The sequence below is a fragment of the Phyllopteryx taeniolatus genome, chromosome 1 (genome assembly GCF_024500385.1).
Source record: "Phyllopteryx taeniolatus isolate TA_2022b chromosome 1, UOR_Ptae_1.2, whole genome shotgun sequence".
Taxonomy (NCBI): Eukaryota; Metazoa; Chordata; class Actinopteri; order Syngnathiformes; family Syngnathidae; genus Phyllopteryx; species Phyllopteryx taeniolatus.
The window spans coordinates 39,745,164-39,765,250 of NC_084502.1; the positions used below are offsets into that span (position 1 = coordinate 39,745,164).

General features: G+C 43.0%; 1 pseudogene; it reads right to left on the bottom strand.

The window, feature by feature from the left end:
• Positions 1-3,566: 3,566 nt before the first annotated feature.
• LOC133465503 (uncharacterized) overlaps positions 3,567-20,087 on the bottom strand; it is an 84,508-nt pseudogene continuing 67,987 nt past the window's right edge.

Consider the following 20,087-nt stretch of genomic DNA (forward strand, 5'->3'; position numbering starts at 1 on the left):
CCTTGCTCCGGCGGCCCTCGTCCAGCGGCCGCCACCTGACCCTGCTCCGGCGGCGCTCGTCCAGCGGCCGCCACCTGACCCTGCTCCAACGGTGATCGTCCAGCGGCCGCCATCCGACCATGTTCCGGCGGCGCTCGTCCAGGGGACGCCACCCGTCCTTGCTCCAGCGGCGCTCGTCCAGCGGCCGCCACCCGTCCTTGCTCCGGCGGCGCTCTTCCAGCGGCCACCACCCGTCCTTGCTCCGGCGGCGCTCGTCCAGCGGCCGCCACCTGACCCTGCTCCGGCGGCGCTCGTCAAGCGGCCGCCACCTGACCCTGCTCCGGCGGCGCTCGTCCAGCGGCCGCCACCCGTCCTTGCTCTGGCGGCGCTCGTCCAGCGGCCGCCACCCGTCCTTGCTCTGGCGGCGCTCGTCCAGCGGCCGCCACCCGACCCTGCTCCGGCGGCGCTCGTCCAGCGGCCGCCACCCGTCCTTGCTCCGGCGGCGCTCGCCCAGCGGCCGCCACCTGACCCTGCTCCGGCGGCGCTCGTCCAGCGGCCGCCACCCGTCCTTGCTCCGGCGGCGCTCATCCAGCGGCCGCCACCCGTCCTTGCTCCGGCGGCGCTCGTCCAGCGGCCGCCACCTGACCCTGCTCCGGCGGCGCTCGTCCAGCGGCCGCCACCTGACCCTGCTCCGGCGGCGCTCGTCCAGCGGCCGCCACCCGTCCTTGCTCCGGCGGCACTCGTCCAGCGGCCGCCACCCGTCCTTGCTCCGGCGGCGCTCGTCCAGCGGCCGCCACCCGTCCTTGCTCCGGCGGCGCTCGTCCAGCGGCCGCCACCCGTCCTTGCTCCGGCGGCGCTCGTCCAGCGGCCGCCACCCGTCCTTGCTCCGGCGGCGCTCGTCCAGCGGCCGCCACCTGACCCTGCTCCGGCGGCGCTCGTCCAGCGGCCGCCACCTGACCCTGCTCCGGCGGCGCTCGTCCAGCGGCCGCCACCCGTCCTTGCTCCGGCGGCGCTCATCCAGCGGCCGCCATCCGACCACGTTCCGGTGGCGCTCGTCCAGCGGCCGCCACCAGACCACGCTCCGGCGGCGCTCATCCAGCGGCCGCCACCCAACCCTATTGCTTGGCCCCTGCATTACAATTGGGTTCGGCACCGTGGCCGTCCACCTGAATGGCCCTGTAAAGACCCTGGTGCTTGGCGTCCTGGACGACCTCCTGAACCGCTCAGCCAAGCACCTCACCTCGGGTGGCCTGGATGGCCACCAGACTGACCTGAGGGGTGGACTCTGTACCCTCCTCCAGGCCCCCTTCCGCCCACCCTGGGTTGATGACTTTTTGGTTGTTGTTTGGGGAACGTCTGGGATCCGTTCCTTTAGAGGGGGGGTACTGTCCTGGTCTGTGTTTTGGTTTGGGTTGTGTTTAGTTTTGTTCCATGTTTTCCTGTGTTCCATGTTTGTCGTGTGCTCATTAGGTTGTCGTGTCCACCTGTTCTCGTCTATTTTGTGTCGACCAATCAGCTCTCTCCAGCCACTCGTGTCTTGTCCAGGTGTTCCTCGTTGTCTCGTCAACTAGTTTGTATTTAGTTCCCTGGTTTCTTTCAGTCCTTGTCGGTTCATTGTCGTTGTCACATGTCTTGCCATGTCATAGTCGCCAGTTGTTTTATCATTGTGATTAAATATTATTATTTTGAGATTCCCGCACTCCTGCCTTGCCTCCCTGCTTCCCTGCAGTTGGGTCCACCATGTTCTTGCCTTGCGTTCCTCGCCGTCGCCCTAACCATGTTCATGACATTGGCAATACATTCTATAGAAAAACACTCAATTTGATACTTCTTAAATTTGAACTCTTTCTTTAAAATTAGATCAACTATTTAGTGTCAGAACACTTGACCCTGAAAATATATTGATGCTTTGCACCAATCTTAACTGTGGATAGATATTTATTTCTTAAAAGTGTGATCACAGTGTAATATTATATGTTTGCATGCTATTTGTTGGGTATTTTAAGTTTTGTTGCTCTAAAGAACAACATTAACCATAGCTGTTGTATAGCATTTCTGTAATAGTAAAAAAAAAAAAAAAAAAAAACATTAACTAAGTATATGGTTTTTGACATTTTAGGAAACTCTACGACGTAGCATATTGGAACGTCTTAAAGATAGACTACAGTGGCTACTTGGACAATCTTCACCTGACATTGACTGCTTGGAATATGTCTGCAATCAAGAATACATCTTAATCGATGCAGCGTCCCAAATTCTGGATATACCTTCCACCATAAGGCAGAGTCTTGGAGAATTACAGAGACTTGCACGTGTTGCTATTGAAGAGGATCAACGTCTAATTTTGTACACAGTTGTACAAGGAGAAATGGGACGCCCTGAATTTGAGTTCTCTGTTGATTTTCTTACAAGTCTTTTGGAAATACCTCTGCCAATAAAATGTGTAGCCAGCCTACTAGAATGAATGAAAATGGCATTTCAACAAAGACATTGTTTAGCTTTATACCTGATGAAGAACTGGACAACAAAGTTGCTAGTATTAAAGCCAGAATACCTCATGCAGGATACAGACTTGTCAAAGGACTCCTGCAATCTGAGGGCCATCACATACAGTGGCACAGAATTAAAAGTTGTATGCACAGAATTGAGTCTGTCACGATTGACACGCATGGGATGCACAGTGCGACAAACTTATTCTGTCAAGGGTCCACTGTCACTTGTCCATATAGACACTAATCACAAACTATTAAGGTTTGTGTGATTTCTGACTTAAATGGGTGGTAGTTATTTTGTATACAGTTGTTGTGTCTGCTGCTCACCAATGTATTTCCTGTAGTTTAGGATTACTCAGAGAATGTCTTAATATCAAATACAATCTTCAGTTTACATTTCAGTTTGCTTAAAATGTTTCTTTTTATGGTTTAAGGTACAACATTGTCATTTTTGGAGGTGTGGATGGCTACTCAAGAAAGGTGAGTAAATAATTGGTATTAGTCAATTTGTTCTTTCCTAAAGGCTCTAACACTGTGTAAAATGTGTGGTTAGATCATGTACCTGAATACTGCAAAGAACAACAAATCAGGCACAGCTCTCAACTTCTTCCTAGAAGCTGTTCAGCGGTTTGGCTGGCCATTGAGGTATGTTTTCCTACTTTAACAAAGCCTAAAAAGGTGCAAAATGTAGAAAATGTGGGTAATTATTGATAATCAACTTGTAAACATTAAAAAATAGACAGTGCAATCAAATGTTATATTTACAGATGCACAGACATTGGCTTATTTTACAATGTTGGCAGTCACCATTATACATTTGTTTTTCCTGAAGTACTAATATTTTATGGTCATAAACTATTGTAATTTGGAGTAATCTAAAATGGTGCTCCCTTATGAATATATTTTTGAGGTGCTCTAAAATGAAAGCATACATAATTGTCTTGAAAGATGCCTTCCATGGAAAATTTTATTTGAGCATTTAAACTCTACTTTTTCCAAAGTCTGGCGTACCAGAAAAACATATTGCAGTGTTCACTACAGCAAAATATGAATCACACATTAATAGTGTTATAATATTACTTCAAAGCTGATGTTGTTGTCATCTCATTGAACAACTTGCTTTTCTCTTAATACAGAGTAAGAGCAGAGGAAGGAGTTGAAAATATGTGAATAGCCCGCTGCATGTTCACAGTGCAAGGTACAGGGCGAGGCAGCTTCGTGTGAGGAAAGAGTATTCATAACCAGAGGTGTGTTGTCCTGTTTGTGGAGTGTCGTTGTGGATGGTGGTTTGAATGTTGTACAATACGTACATCACTTTCTGACAAGTGCCCAATGACTATTGTCAGTCACCGAATGCTTGCTGATGAAAACTCTCTGGGTTTTGAGAACACAAATCAGCATAAATGACATGAAATTCCAAATTTTGTCAAACTTTTTTGAACATTTACAGTACATATGAAACAAAATTCTCAGGTTTGAGACTGAAACATGAATGTAAGAACAGACGCGGTGCAACAGTTTAAACTCTGCCAAATGCATTTCTAACGCGTAGGGCCAGAGTTATCACATGTTTACAATCAGCATATGATTTCATGTGTGCAACTTGAAAGGTTATGGACCGAGCACAAGCACTGACAATTGGGAAACAAATGTCATGCATTTCTGGTTGGCAGTCATGTTTAAACTCAATGTGAATTTCAAAATTGTGTTTCTCATTTGGAAGTACTGGCTTGTGAGCCTGACCAGTTATCCATTGTAGGACTGCTTGAACACTCAGAGGCTTGGTGTTCAAAACTTCTTCAGGATCAGACTCTTTTGTTTCCTGTTGATCTGACTCAGATCCTAGTGAGATGAAATTTCAGAAATGTTTTCTGCTGGCATTATTAATAATAAAACTTATGTAACTCGAATGTGCTACGATAGATTTTTACCTTCATCTTCTCCAAGCCCCTGGAGAAAATCTTGGAAGTGGTTCAGGACATTTTGTTCCAGACTGTATCTTAAGGTACCCTTCTCACTCAAGTGGGGTTTGCAGCTTGCCATAATGAAGTTTGTGTCAGGCTAGAAAAGACAGAATTACCAACTGTAGTTATGTTTGCAATGCATTATACAGAATGTCTGTATAGCTGAAATACGGCTGCATGCATGTACCTTATTATCCCCAAGTGGCACAAACAAGGGTCGACAGAGGTCGATGTTTTCTTTCATTACATCTGAAGGTTGTACAGCTTGAAGCCTTTTCGCAGTTGCTCAAGCATGGGTAGTAGTGGAGTCAGGGAATGCAGAACAATTGTTCTGAGAGGCAAAATCAGTAGTATTTTTGTAGCATTTACACTTCCATAATAAAACTATATTATGCAGCTTGATAATTTAGTACACTGATTGAGATGTAATTACAAACCTTATCATTGAGTCCCTTTTGTCTGCCTTTATGACACCTGTATATCCACAGGCAAGTAGATCATCAGCAAGACTGTAGTTCTTCATCAGTGGCTCTTTTTACCCATAACATTTAACATATTAAATGCACATGATTTGATGGATACTCACTGAGTATAAGTGCGCAAATGTTATGCATGAATCTTAACTCTTAAATGAAGGTATTTACCTTTTCAATCAACTCAACTGCTTCTGTATGTGTGACATCTTCAGGGGTCACCACTAAACTGTCCATATCTCCTGTTGCAAGATAGGTGTAACACCAGTCCCGCATAAAGTCAGGTGTTGGACCTCCTTGTGCCAAGCTTACGGCAGTGATCTCCCCAAAGCTCCTGAAGATATTAGAAGATAAATGCATACATATATACAATAATTTGTTTCATATACATACAGCAAATTGTTATCTTAAGAGCAATGTTTGATGGATCCTGAAGTACTTTTCCCCCAGAGCACTCATTGAGTATATAGGATTCTTTCCTTTGTTGTCAGTACCAGGCTCAAAGTAGCGCACTTCAATTCCAGACTGCCAAAATGATACACTGCATATAACTAAAGCAGCATCATCATAGAATATCAGAAATAATAAGTGAAACAGCAAAATTACAAAATTGACTGTTACTGGTAAGGAACTCTTTCTTTAAGGCACCTGTATCTACACCTGCTTCACCCAAAAAACAAACACTGAGGGAGCATTTTGGAGTAGATGTCATTTGTCATTGCCATTGCTTCAAAGCAAGTTCGATTTCGTGACACAAACAGAAAATGTCTTCGAGTTATCCACTTCTTCTGCTAGGCTTTGCAATATATCATCAAGACTGAAAATTAGAACATACCACAAATTAGCCCGTTTATTTTCACACTTACAGTATCTACTTTTTTTATTAAGATCTGACCTTTTGAGTTTTGCAGCTTCTACATCACATAGAGTTAGGTTTCCCCGTTGTCTGCAAAAAAGTAATGACCACGCATTTGTATACTCTATTGTATCACATTGGATTATGAAGTACCAAATTTCAATGTATATACAGTATAATATTTTAGCCACTTACCTCTCACCGCATGTGCTTTCATGTACCTCTAGGACATTAAGAGCATGCTCAGCCTGGAAACATAATGTTCCATATAACCTAAACATTAACAGGTTATATAGGTTTTTCTCTTTAAAAAGTCAGTTAAAGTGAAAAAATACCTGTTTGGATGTTTCTGTAGGTGGGACAATTTCCACATCGGCATCACAGTCTTGCATATTCAACTAACAAAAAATAATCAATTAATAAGCACACATTTGAATTTGCAAGGATAAGAAAACCATGATCACAGGGTGACTTACTGCAATGCTTTTTGTTGTCATGCGTGGCATTTCTGGCGAACAAATCTTATCTTTCCCTGTAGCCCTTTTTAAAAAAAGCCTAGTAATGATCTGAAATAATAAAATAATTATCCATTTTCTGAGCCGCTTATCCTCACAAGGGTCGCGGGAGTGCCGGAGCCCATCCCAGCTATCTATGTACAGGAAGCGGGGTACACCCTGAACTGGTTGCCAACCAATCGCAGGAATAAAATAATTACTACATGTAAAATATGCATTACATTTTTGACAAGTTGTACAATAATTTATTAATTAGAAAACAAAATAGTACATTGTCATTTTTTTACTGTACTGGGGGCTGATGTTGGAGCTGTGGAGTGATACTGTGCCCATTTCCGTGTCTTTGGACTTGAGTCACAGGAGATTGCTGTTGATTACAGTTATAAGGTTTTGTGCAGATGCCACTATTTCCCTCATCGTGCCCTACGACAAATGAAAAGACAGTCAGTGTTGACATCACGCTGATCTGCACCAAACCCTTCTTTACCGTGAAGATTTCTGAAAGACATTTCGTGGATTTGATTGAGCCCATTTGACATTTCTTTCAATTATTTATAGTAATTGCCGAGGTGGAAAGAGTACAGAAATATGCTACTCAAGTAACTACTACTACTACTTTGATGAAATTTTAGTTATGTACAACTAAAAGCACTGGTCTAAATAAGTACTCAAGGAAAAGTAAAAAGTACCTTGTTTAAAACTTACTGAAGTGCTTTTTAAGAGGGTGAAGCAGTCACTTCAATTCAATTTGTTCATTGTCTATTTTGTTCTGTATTTTGTTCATTTTTTTGTTTGTTTTGTCTAGTTTGTTCCTTATTTTGCTATTTTTTTGCCTTTTTGATTTCTTATTTTGTTCCTCTTTGTCTATTTTGTTGCTTATTTTGTTCACTTTTGTGTACAGTCTGTAAAATGTGGTTTATGAATTATTTTTTAATTCAGGCCACCATAAACTCAGTAACAGATGTGATTGAAAAGGTAGTGTAGTACAATAAGTACACAAAAACATACTTAACTAAAAGTAAAAGTAAAATTGCACATTTTTTAAATAACCAAAAAGTACAAGTACACAAAAACCTGCTCAGTTACAGTGACGTGAGTTAATGTAATTTGTTACTTTCCACCTCCTAATTAACTTATGTGGCAGAATGTAAAAGAATCACTAACATATCTTTATAAGACACTTTTAGCAGCCAGTACAATGACTTGTCATTGACTGCTGATTGTTAGCTAAGTAATGCTACCAGTCTTTTAAGTATTTCAACACATACCTTAATGCCTCACTAAAATAGCAACGTTAGCCAAATTAAATAATAATCAATTAAAAAGGAGGACCTTGTGTCGCATTCATTGTACAAAAGCATTAATATTTGCTAGTTGACGGACTAAAAGCCTCAAATTATCTCCAGATGCCATGGCTCCACGTAGTGCTCATCGTCCAAATGTAAAGTTTGGCTCTGTTGAACCCAGCCCCCAGCTAGCGATTGGTGATCGTCTAGTCAAGTCTTAATCCGACGTCATCCCCTGTAAAATTGGAAGCAAGCGCAGCTCAGTGAAGACTCGAGCGCAAGGAGAAAATAAAACTGAGAGAGAAATCAGAATTGAGAGCAAAGAGAACGGAAGCGAGTGTGGAAATCAGAAAGTGAGAGGTGGTTTTGCAAAAGTGAGCAAGCATTTTAATTGCGTGCGCCCTCTCGATTTTTTTATGTCCCACAATAATAATTTTACACCCCACAATATTATTTTTACCTCTTCAGTTTCAGTTTTTACGCTCGTTTCTACGTAGTTTGAGCTCTCCTTTTATTGATAGCCACCTGACGCCATACTTGGCGCAGTTAGAGAAAGAGAGAGCATGACGACCCCACAAATATTTACCAATCAGATGCTGGCTCTCTCTAAAGCGAACAAAGACAGCGGCTGCCAATCAGTTCACTTCAAAGATCTGGATCTCAGAGCCATTTCGTTCGCGACCGACACATCACTACTGTCACGCCATTAGTTGAAGACATTGATATCGCAGTAGTAGTAAAGCAGTGAGCAGACAAACGGGAGCAAGGGAGACGAGAGTGCAAGAGAACACTGCTATACTCTGCCCAGGGGCGGCATGGCTTAGGGGGTAGAGTGGCCATCTCCTAACCTTAAGGTTGTTTGATCTTGAGCACCTGTGACCATGCCGAAGTGTCCTTGAGCAAGATGCTGAACCCCCAGTTGCTCCTGATGATACATCATCAATAGATGTATGAGGAGAAAGTGTTAAACGTTTTGAGTGCCTTGAAGGTTTCGGTAAAGGTGGAAAAGGACCATAAAAGAGAGAGCCCATTAGCCATTGCTGTATATACTGTATGTACAGTGGCTGTCTATTGCATCTGTTGCTGCTCCTTCAATACTTCAACAATACACAAAATGTTGCACTTTTTTTGATGGTCCTTTGTGTTTGTATTTCAGTTTATTTTAAGTAGCACTCTGAGTGTATATATATATATAATATAAATGCATTTCTAAAAAAAAAAATTTAAAGTCTTTCTTGACTCCACTTAACAATTTTATATACATACTGTATATAGATGTGTGTGTGTGCTGTGTTGAGATTATCAGAGAACACCACACAGTATGATCAAAACTGTTAGGATAAATCCCTGATTTTTGTATCTTCATGTTTGGGCTCTATAACAGATAAACAATAGTATGTGTGTACCAGGCCTTAAACAGTAACCAAACCACAAACAAAATGTTAACACAACTACCAATAAACAAAATACACGAACAGCAACTGAATCCTTAAACAAAGACATCAACAATCCTTTTTCACAGTACCTTATGACATAAAGGTAAAGTTAAAGAATAATGAATTGATTGATTGAGTGTTAGTGTATGCTTTTTAAGTGGCATACATGCATAAAGATTTTTTAACATCTTTTGGAAAATTGAAATACCCCACACATGAAGAAAAATATCCTCATATGAGTGCTAACTGCTCATGTCCGGTGTACGGTACACCAGATGACCAACGCAACACACATGATGTCCGTCGTTGTATGAAGACCAGTGAGCTTGGTGCGACCGGGCATCCAGACTGCTGGAACAGGCAAAGAAGAAAGAATTATTGAAGCCATGGTAACTGTTATCTTATCTGGTAGCTACACTGCAGCTGGTTGGCACATCTGCCTCACAGTTCTGAGGACCGGGGTTCAAATCCCGGCCCCGCTTGTGTGGAGTTTGCATTTCTCCCCGTGCCTGCGTGGGTTTTCTCCGGGTACTCCGGTTTCCTCCCACATCGCAAAAACATGCAGGGTAGGTTGATTGAAGACTCTAAATTGCCCGTAGGTGTGAATGTGAGTGCGAGTGGTTGTTTATTTCTGTGTGCCCTGCGATTGGCTGGCGACCAGTTCAGGGTGTACCCTGCTTCTCGCCCCAAGATAGCTGGGATAGGCTCCAGCACGCCCGCGACCCTAGTGAGGATAAGAATGGACTTGAGATGTGTTATTGGCTATAAACACTCGACACAACCAAGTTCTCCTCTATTTGTGTCTGGCAACCACGTGAGCTTCAGGTCATTCCTAATTGGCTATCGTTCTATTTCACGTCACGTTCATGGAGTCCATGCATTGGCCAAACTCTGTGTTAACCACACATGTAAACATTTGCATTGTAAATATTGAACACATTTAACATTTACAGTTGTCTGCTCCCATGTGTTTTCTGAGAAGCTCGGTGATCACTGTAAACACATACCACACCACAATATAATAAGCCTATCCATCTAGCATTAAAGGCCCACTGATTACTGGAAGGTACGTTATTCTGTTTTCTAAATTAAAGCTGAGTTATTGTTTGGGATGAGACATTTAGTTTACTGTGTTTATTGCTGACCTAGTATTAAAATCAACAGGACGAAAATTCATGCTAATAGGGCTTTACTGACTACTGCTGAGAGCAAGAATTCATATTTCAGTGGTTCAATTGCCATGGCTATCAAATTATGCTTTCAGGATGTTGCTTTCAAAAGCAGCGAAAAGGAAGCTCTGCAGAATTATGTCATACCTAAAGCTGATAGGTAAAATTGTTTGGATATACAGTATGTAATGTGCTCGTCATTTAAAAATCATTGAATGAATTGAAAAATGTAGAAAATTTCGAACGACATTTCTTTTGTTCCTAAACATGATTTGCTAATTAAAAATACCAAATAAATGCTTGTTATGTTTTATAATTTTTGTACATTAACTGTTGCTCAGCTCAATTGCCTTTAGTGTTCGTTGAGTCTAACATGGCTAATCACTGATCATGTTTCAAAGGTACTGACGGAATTTATTTCTCACTGGAGTGATGTTGTACAACTAGGTTGTGTATGTGTTCGCAGTACTACTCTGTCACCTTTGATGGCATTTGTTTGCATCTCAATGGTGCATGCCTACAACTAAAAGTTACCAGAGATGTGGCAGCACAAATGTTTCCTCATGATGTTTCCTAATTCACAGTTCAGTCTGTTTTGTAAACTTTCCATTGCCAAATGAGCCACCGATTAATTTAAGACAGGCTGAAGCCATATTTTCACTCAGCAGGCTCTTTGTATTAATTAGTACAGGCTTGCTGTTGCATTAAAAGATGCTTTGCGCGTGCTGAAGTCAAGACCAGTTTGCCTCTAACAGCTGGAGCTTTTGGACTGCGAGTGGCAGTATTTTGGCTGCAAGATTGGGTTTATCAGAAAGCAACAAAAATATCACGAAAAGCCTACTAGAACAGCTGTATTTGGGGTTAATCAGAGGCACTTGTTTTTTCAGGTGGCACGTGCTTGCTGACTCCCATTTAACATGAGTTTGAATGTGATTTGTTGATTCTAAACACATCCAAGTTATACAATATTTCTGTGTATTTTTACTTCCCTGCTCGAATGTTGTTGCTGTTGTTGTTTTATTCAACGGCGTTGTACAGGTTATAGGTCGGCGGCACGGTGGGCAACTGGTTAGCTCACAGTTCTGAGGTCCAAATCTGGCCTCCCTGTGTGAGGGCTGCATGTTCTCCTTGTGCCTGCGTGGGTTTTCTCCAGGTACTCCGGTTTCCTCCCACATTCCAAAAACATGCATGGTATGTTAATTAAAGACTCTAAATTGTCCGTAGGTGTGAATGTGATTGTGATTGTGACTGTTAATAGTTGTTTCTTTAAATGTGCCCTGCGATTGGCTGGCAACCACTTCAGGGTGTACCCTGCCTCTTGCCCAGAATCAGCTGAGGTATACCCACCACCCTAGTGAGAGGTTATAGGTCGCATTAACCTGAGGAAGTTTTGCAATTATTTATTTTGGTCTTATTTTTTATATTACAAAACCCTGAACAGAGGGGTGTTGACCTTTTATATTTACTGTACATATGAAATTATAAATATTGTTAAATAATGTTATAAAACAATATACTGTAAATACTTTCGTTACTGTTTTGGTACAGCTTGGCGGCATTTCTGATATTGGTAATTTCAGCTACCTCAAGAACTATGAATCATCATTGTCAGGCTCTCATTTAAAGAAACAATACATATAATTCACAGGGGCAATGGGGTAGCACAGTACACGAGTAGTTAGCACATCTGCCTCACAGCCGAGATGCCCAGGTGCAGATCTGCGTGTGGAATTTGTATGTTCTCCCCGTGCTTTTGTGGGTTTTCTTGTAGTATTCTTGCTTCCTCCCACATTACTAAAACATGCATGGTAAGTTAATTGAAGACTTCTTATGTTCTCCATTGGTGTGAATGTGAGTGTGGATGGTTATTTGTCTACATGTGCCCTACGATTGCTGGCAACCAGTCCAGGGGTTACCCTGCCTCTCGCTCCAAAGTAAGTTGGAATAGGCGTACCATATTTTCAAAACCATAAGGCGCACTTAAAAGTCGTGCGCCTATAAATGTTGTTGTGTGATGAGTGTTCCACTTGACTGACTGGGAGCATTTCCTGCCGACACGCTGCTTATACAGAGGAAAAGCGGACGTGGCTGAGGACAGCATGCGGACGTAAAGGGGGAAGGGTGCGCGTGAAGTAGGACGCTAAAGCCACGCCCCCAGTAGGTATATAGCGCCGGTATGTGCATTGTGCAAAACAACATCGGTTTGGCGAAGGACCCCTGAAAATGGCATCTACGAAGAGAGTTTATACTGCAAGCTGTCAGTTACGCGGAGAAACATGGGAATCGAGCAGCCGTGAGAGAATTCAAGATAAACGAATCTATGGTTCACAAGTGGAGGAATGGGAAAACGAGCTTCGCCAAGTCAAGAAGACGAAGCTGAGTTTCCGTGGAAACAAGTCGAGGTGGCCCGAGTTGGAAGACCAACTTGAGCAATGGATTAATGATCAAAGAACAGCCGGGAGAAGCGTCTCTACAGTCCCCATTCGACTGAGGGCAATAACGCTTGCAGAAGAAATGAAAATCGAACTTTTTCAAGGAGGTCCGTCTTGGTCCTTTCGTTTTATGAACGGCGCCATCTATCCATCCGCGCAAGGACTACCATGGCGCAACAACCTTCGGCAGATTACAAGGAAAAGCTGGCCATCTTCCGCTCCTACTGATGTAAAAAGATTGCCAACAAACACATCAAGCCCAAACACATCACCAACATGGACGAGGTGCCGCTCACATTCGACATCCCTGTGAACCACACTGAAGAGAAGAAGGGGACCAGCACGGTAGCGATACGTACAACGGGGCACGAGAAGTCTGCTTTTACTGTTGTCCGAGCTTTCGCGAAAGTCGGCATCATTGCTGAACAGCCCCCCGGCAATGAGACTGACTCTGACAATGACGAGAGGGAAAACGACGTGTTTGTTGCAGAACTTGCCGAGCTGTTCATTTCGGATACAGAAGATGAGGACTTTGATGGATTTGGGGATGAGGATTGATAAAAAAGAATAACGTGAGTACATTGTTAAATACTTCAATAAAGTAAAACCAAACTCAGTTTTGCTCCCGCTGCCTTTTTAAAAACATTGTTTTAGCGTGCATGCATGCTACCGTATGTTTTTAGCTAGCGTATGTTTTACCATGCCTGCGCCTTATCCATCCATCCATCCATTTTCTGAGCCGCTTCTCCTCACTAGGGTCGCGGGCGTGCTGGAGCCTATCCCAGCTGTCATCGGGCAGGAGGCGGGGTACACCCTGAACTGGTTGCCAGCCAATCGCAGGGCACATAGGAACAAACGACCATTCGCACTCACAGTCATGCCTACGGGCAATTTAGAGTCTCCAATTCATGCATGTTTTTGGGATGTGGGAGGAAACCGGAGTGCCCGGAGAAAACCCACGCAGGCACGGGGAGGACATGCAAACTCCACACAGGCGGGGCCGGGGATTGAACCCGGGTCCTCAGAACTGTGAGGCTGACGCTCTAACCAGTCGGCCACCGTGCCGCCGCCTGCGCCTTATGTATGTGTTAAATACAGAAATAGACCCCGTAACTGGGACTGCGCCTTATAATACGGTGTGCCTTATGGTCATGAAAATACGGTACTCGCGACAAGCAGTACAGCAAATGGATGGATGGGTGGATGGATGGATGGAGGAGTGAACTTTGTATAGAGACAGACATAGAGACAGAGCACAAACATACTGTATGTGTACAGTATATCCACAGATATTCAGACCACCAAAATATACATTTTTCACTCTTTCTTATATTGCTGCCATTTGCTAAAATCATTTAAGTTCATTTTCCCCTCATTAATGTACACACAGCACCCTATATTGACAGAAAAAAAAACAGAATTGTTGAAATCTTTGCAGATGTATTAAAAAAGAAAATCTGAAATATCACACACCCATAAATATTCAGACCCTTTGCTCAATATTTAGTAGAAGCACCCTTTTGAGCTAATACAGCCATGAGTCTTTTAATGAATGATGCAACAAGTTTTGCACACCTGGATTTGGGGATCCTCTGCCATTCCTCCTTGCAGATCAGGCTGGATGGTGAACGTTGGTGGAAAGGCATCTCTCCAGAGATGCTTAATTGGGTTTAAGTCAGGGCTCTGGCTGGGCCATTCAAGAACAGTCACGGAGTTGATCTGAAGCCACTCCTTCGTTATTTTAGCTGTGTTCTTAGGGTCATTGTCTTGTTGGAAGGTGAACCTTCGGCCCAGTCTGAGGTCCTGAGTATTCTAGAGAAGGGTTTTCGTCCAGGATATCTCTGTACTTGGATGCATTCATCTTTTCTTCGATTGCAACCAGTCCCCCTGTCCCTGCAGCTGAAAAACACCCCCACAGCATGATGCTGCCACCACCATGCTTCACTGTTGGGACTGTATTGGACAGGTGATGAGTAGTGCCTGGGTTTCTCCACACATACCGCTTAGAATTAAAGCCAAAAAGTTCTATCTTGGTCTCATCAGACCAGAGAATCTTATTTTTCACCATCTTGGAGTCCTTCGGGTGTTTTTTTTTTGTTTTGTTTTTTTTAGCAAACTCCATGCAGTTTTTCATGTGCCTTGCACTGGGGAAAGGCTTCCATCGGGCCTCTCTGCCATAAAGCCCTGAATGGTGGAGGGCTGCAGTGATGGTTGACTTTCTAGAACTTTCTCCCATCTCCCGACTGCATCTCTGGAGCTCAGCCACAGTGATCTTTGGGTTCTTCTCTACCTCTGTCACCAAGGCTCTTCTTCCCCGATTGCCCAGTTTGGCCGGACGGCCAGTTCTAGGAAGGGTTCTGGTTCTCCCAAACGTCTTCCATTTAAGGATTATTAAGTGCAGCAGAACTTTTTTTGTAACCTTGTCCAGGTCTGAATACTTATATTTCAGTTTTAGTTTTTTAATAAATCAGCAAAAATTTCAACAATTCTGTTTTTTTCTGTCAATATGGGGTGCTGTGTGTACCTTCATTCATTCATCTTCCGTTCCACTTATCCTCACTAGGGTCGCGCGCAGGCTGGAGCCTATCCCAGCCGACTCCGGGGGAGAGGTGGGTTACACCCTGAACTGGTCGCCAGCCAATCGCAGGGCACATATAAACAAACAACCATTCACACTCACATTCATACGAACGGGCAATTCAGAGTCTTCAATTAACCTACCCTGCATGTTTTGAGGGGAGAAACCCCACGCAGGCACGGGGAGAACCCCACAAACTCCACACAGGCGGGCTCGGGATTTGAACCCCGGTCCTCAGAACTGTGAGGCAGATGAGCTAACCAGTTGTTCACCATGCCGCCTGTGTGTACATTAATGAGGGAAAAAAATGAACTTTAATGATTTTAGCAAATGGCTGCAATATAACATCCATCCATTTTCTGAGCCGCTTCTCCTCACTAGGGTCGTGGGCGTGCTGGAGCCTATCCCAGCTATTATCAGGCAGGAGGCGGGGTACACCCTGAACTGGTTGCCAGCCATTGCAGGGCACATACAAACAAACAACCATTCACACTCACATTCACACCTACGGGCAATTTTGAGTTATCAATTAACCTACCATGCATGTTTTGGGATGTGGAAGGAAACCGGAGTGCCCGGAGAAAACCCACCCAGGCATCGGGAGAACATGCAAACTCCACACAGGCGGGACCGGGGATTGAACCCCACTCCTCAGAACTGTGAGGCAGACGCTCTAACCAGTCGTTCACCGTGCCGCCTGCAATATAACAAAGCCCCTTAAAAAATTTAAGGGGCTCTGAATACTTTCCGTACCCACTGTAGATGTCTATCCATAAGACCAGGGGTGTTACTAGGTTTTGACGTTTGGAGTGATTTTATTTATTTGGAACGGTATTCGTGGATTTTGCTGGGAGAGCAAGTTTGTTTTGAATTTATTGCAATTGTAGCTAACTGCAGCTGTCATCTTTTGGTTAAATGATGCACGAAAGTGAATATCCATCTTCTGCGATCTCAACCAAATAATGGCAGCATGATGCAAGCATTATAATGAAGGACTGATGAATCACTTTGGCTGAATGCCCAAATGCTACGAGAGGAGGTCACATTTTCAGAGCTCCCTTTTTGGCTTGGTTTTTTGCTTGACCACCACACAACTTTTTTGATTATGTCAGTGCTCTGTGTCGCATTCTATGAATACTTGACTCACCCATGACAACCCCAAGATGAAGAAACTGAACAATGCTGCACAATTAAACAGAAAATGATTCATTGAACATTAGCCATATAACGCTAAAAGAAATATCCTGCTGTGTATAGAAAGCCTACCATTATGTGACGGTACAAGCTTATTTATGAAAGAAAAATCATAGGGGGTTGAAACACTAAAGAACACAGCAAGAAATCACTTAGAACACAGTCTCCAGGTGGTACACACTGGGTTGAAAAATACCACAGCCATTAAAGCCCTCTGAACACTTTTGTGGCTCTCTCTTAAATTGAAACTGTCTGACACTGGGGAGCAGATGGGTGGAGGACAGGCATAAAGCTGAACAGACAGCTGCTTAGTGAAAAACTAGATGGGACAAAGGACAATAAAAGTAAAGACAAGCCATGTGTATTGGTAAAGAAGTCCCTTCTCCTGTAATGTTCCTTCGGTTTTTAAAAATGCCTTAAATGGAGTGCAGTGATATGAATAGTAAGCAACTTGTTAATGATTAAGTCTATCCATTTAAAGCTGCTATAAAACAAAAAGATGTTTCATTGATTTATCCATTCAAATGCAATGTTATTGTTTTATGTGTGTGTGAGCGTCCATATGTGTCTGCGTGTGTGCCTAAAAACGAAGATTGCTTGTCTCTGGTCTTCTGTTGATGCACGCAGAACAGGGTTAATTACTTTTCTGACCCTTTGCGGTGGCTAAAAGAAATATTTCAATCATAGCGGAAAAGATAGTGCTGAGTCAATGCAATGGCTGAACAGCGCAAAATAAAACAGTGCAACCTAATTTACCTTCAGTGCTTATAAGATGTTTCAACAAAACTGTTTGCAAATGTGATTTCATGTTTGAGAAATTACCTGTAACAGTAGCATGTTATGGTAGATAACCTGCAAGCAAATCCAGGCAGGAACAGTCTGCACTGGCTTAATATCTACAATATACTGTCTTCCTCAATATGTGAATGAAAGCAAGTGACACTGTAGGAGCTTTCCTGCTAAAACAATGGTAATTGAAATCACTGGAAACTGAAAAAAGTAAATTAGGTTGTTTTTTTTTATTGTGGTGTAAAAGAACTTTTAAAAAGACAAAGGAAATTTGCCAGTCACTATTAGGAGTTGCGGCAGGGACACTAACCAACTTTAAAAGGAATGAACAAATTAATATTCATGTGGTTTTGGTAACACAGTATTTGCAAGTAGAAAAGAAAAGCAAAAAAAAAATATTAACTATTAATTAAATAACCTCTGAATGAAGCTGTTACGATATGACAGTGTGAATGTCACAATTGCCAGGGTTTTACTGTATGTTACAAAGCAGCTGTCATGGGTGTGTGTTCCGGTTGTTGTTTTCCCCCTGCCTCGTACACACCTGCTCCTGAGAGCATCTTCACCACCTGTGCCTCGTTCACTCTAATTACCCCTTGGATTTAACCTCGTGTCTCATTCTTTCTTGTCGCCAGTTCGTTGTACCTTGTCGTCGCGTTACAGCATTCCTTCTTTCCACGTCACAGACTCACAGTAAGACTAGACCCTGTTCCGATTATCGACCTTGCCTTTTTGCCTCACGTTTTTGGATACTGTTGCCTTTTTTGGATTGCCTGCCTGTGTACCGACCTCTGCCCGTATATTAAACATCTCTTTTTGAAACTGTCCATTTGTTTTGGGTCCTATCCTCTCTTCCGTTCGTGACAGCAGCAGTCTGAAGAAAGTTTTGCTCAAGGGCCTTTTTATTTGTGCTGTGTAATTTACTTTTAAGCCATGATGGTAAATACTATGGTAAAAAGGTCAGGGGTTGGTAATTACTGCCAAGAGTGTCTCTTGAGCTCTAACCCCCCAAAGTCGCGCAACATTGACAGCTCTGCAACAAATTGATACCTGACTTTGATCAGCATGTTGATATTTGCTAATGAAAGATTTTAAGCACAATAATCGGTAGAGAATGGATAGATGGAACTTCACAGATTAATACCAACAATTGAGAACGATGACATGTGACTTGTGTATTGCAATGTTCCTGACTTACTGTGTCAGTGTCACTGTGTGTCACGATAATAAAATCACAGTGTTAGTTCAGGTTTCTAAAGTCTTACAACAAGGTAGGTGTGTTGTCGCATACTCACACTTTGTTGTCCATTGTAATTAAAGCTGTGTATTTATCTATGTTACCCAGAGTTGAGGGTGAGTGGGGGCAGCTTTTAGCAGTTGCATCTACCAGATGTGACATGCTGATCTTCCGTAGCAGAAAGTTACATACGCTGCTAGTCATCATGAAAAGGCCAATCAAAATAGTAGAAACACTCCTTTGGAAATAATTGCCCATTCAGGATGAGGTACACGCGCTCATGCTATTGGCCCGGTTAATAGCAATAATTATGGACCACATTTAAAGCATAATGGATGCAGTCCTATACCAATGCAGACCTCACATTTTGCTATTGAAACGTTACACTCCTATAGGTTTTAGTTGCATCAGATACCATATGGTTGTTGAACAATACCTGGTGCGAAGAAAGAGTTGGATTCATCACAAAACCCACAAACTTGGAGGTACACAATTGTCACAGAGAAGATCACATTTAGGCTTATATGACAACAAAACCTTTTCAGGGACACAAATATATAATCAGCAATGAATTAAACAAATTCTTAATAACAGAAATGGTGAAATACAAAGGCTAAAGAACAGACCATTGCAAATCTAATTTGTTCATTGGTTATACTGTACACCTAAAATGTGTCTGTGTTTTTTGTCCTTCATCTGTAGAAGAAAATACAATCCATCCATCCATTCTCTACGCTGGTTATCCTATTCAGGGTCACTGGGTGCTGGAGCTTATCCCAGCTTACTTTGGGCGAAAGGCATACTACACCCTGAACTGGTCGCCAGTCAGTCGCAGGGCACATACAGAGATAGACAATCATTCATACTCACATTCACACCATCCAGAGAGCAGACATTGAGCATATAAGTGGCGGTAGCACTGGACCTGCTTTTATCTGGCTCTGTCCTCGGTTCTGAGTTTATCCACGCAGTTTTCTCTCGCTAGGAAAAAAAAAAAAAAGATTAAACCACAGCCTTTGGGAGCAGCACTGAATACCCTTGCTTGTGTTGATAAAGAAAAAAATACAGAGCTGATTATGATTACCAGAATTTAACCCCATTATACAAAGAAAAAACATTGATCCCTCAGGCAGAGCGCATCATCACATCATGATCAATAAACACGGATTAAAGTACAAAGCATCTTGATGTTCCAGTGTTCAGAGGATAGCCAGCAGAGGCATCACATCCCCAAGCTGACTTTTGGAAAGACATCCATTTAACATCTCTCTGTTAACAATGCAGTCTGTGGGAGCCACAATACTCTTTCAATTTATGTAAAAGCCACATAGCCAGATATGATGTAATCATTCGCCAGCCACTGAATAAACTGCTGCATAATGGCCTCCTGAACTTTATACTCATTTAGTTCAGTTATACCCCCACAATCAATATTTCATTAGTATTCTTTTGCGTGCTAGATTAGTGTTTCCGTGGCGTGGTGCAGATGGTAAGAGTATGTCCTGCAACTGGAGGGTCGCTGCTTTATATCCTCACCCAAGTGCATGTCATCGCTGTGACCCTCGGCAAGACACTTGCCTACAAATGAATGTGGTTGGATGTTTGGTGGTCGTTGGAGGGGCCGTAAGTCACTCACCACCACCAGGGAATAATACATCAAATAGTAAAGCGTCTTTGAGCGCCTGTG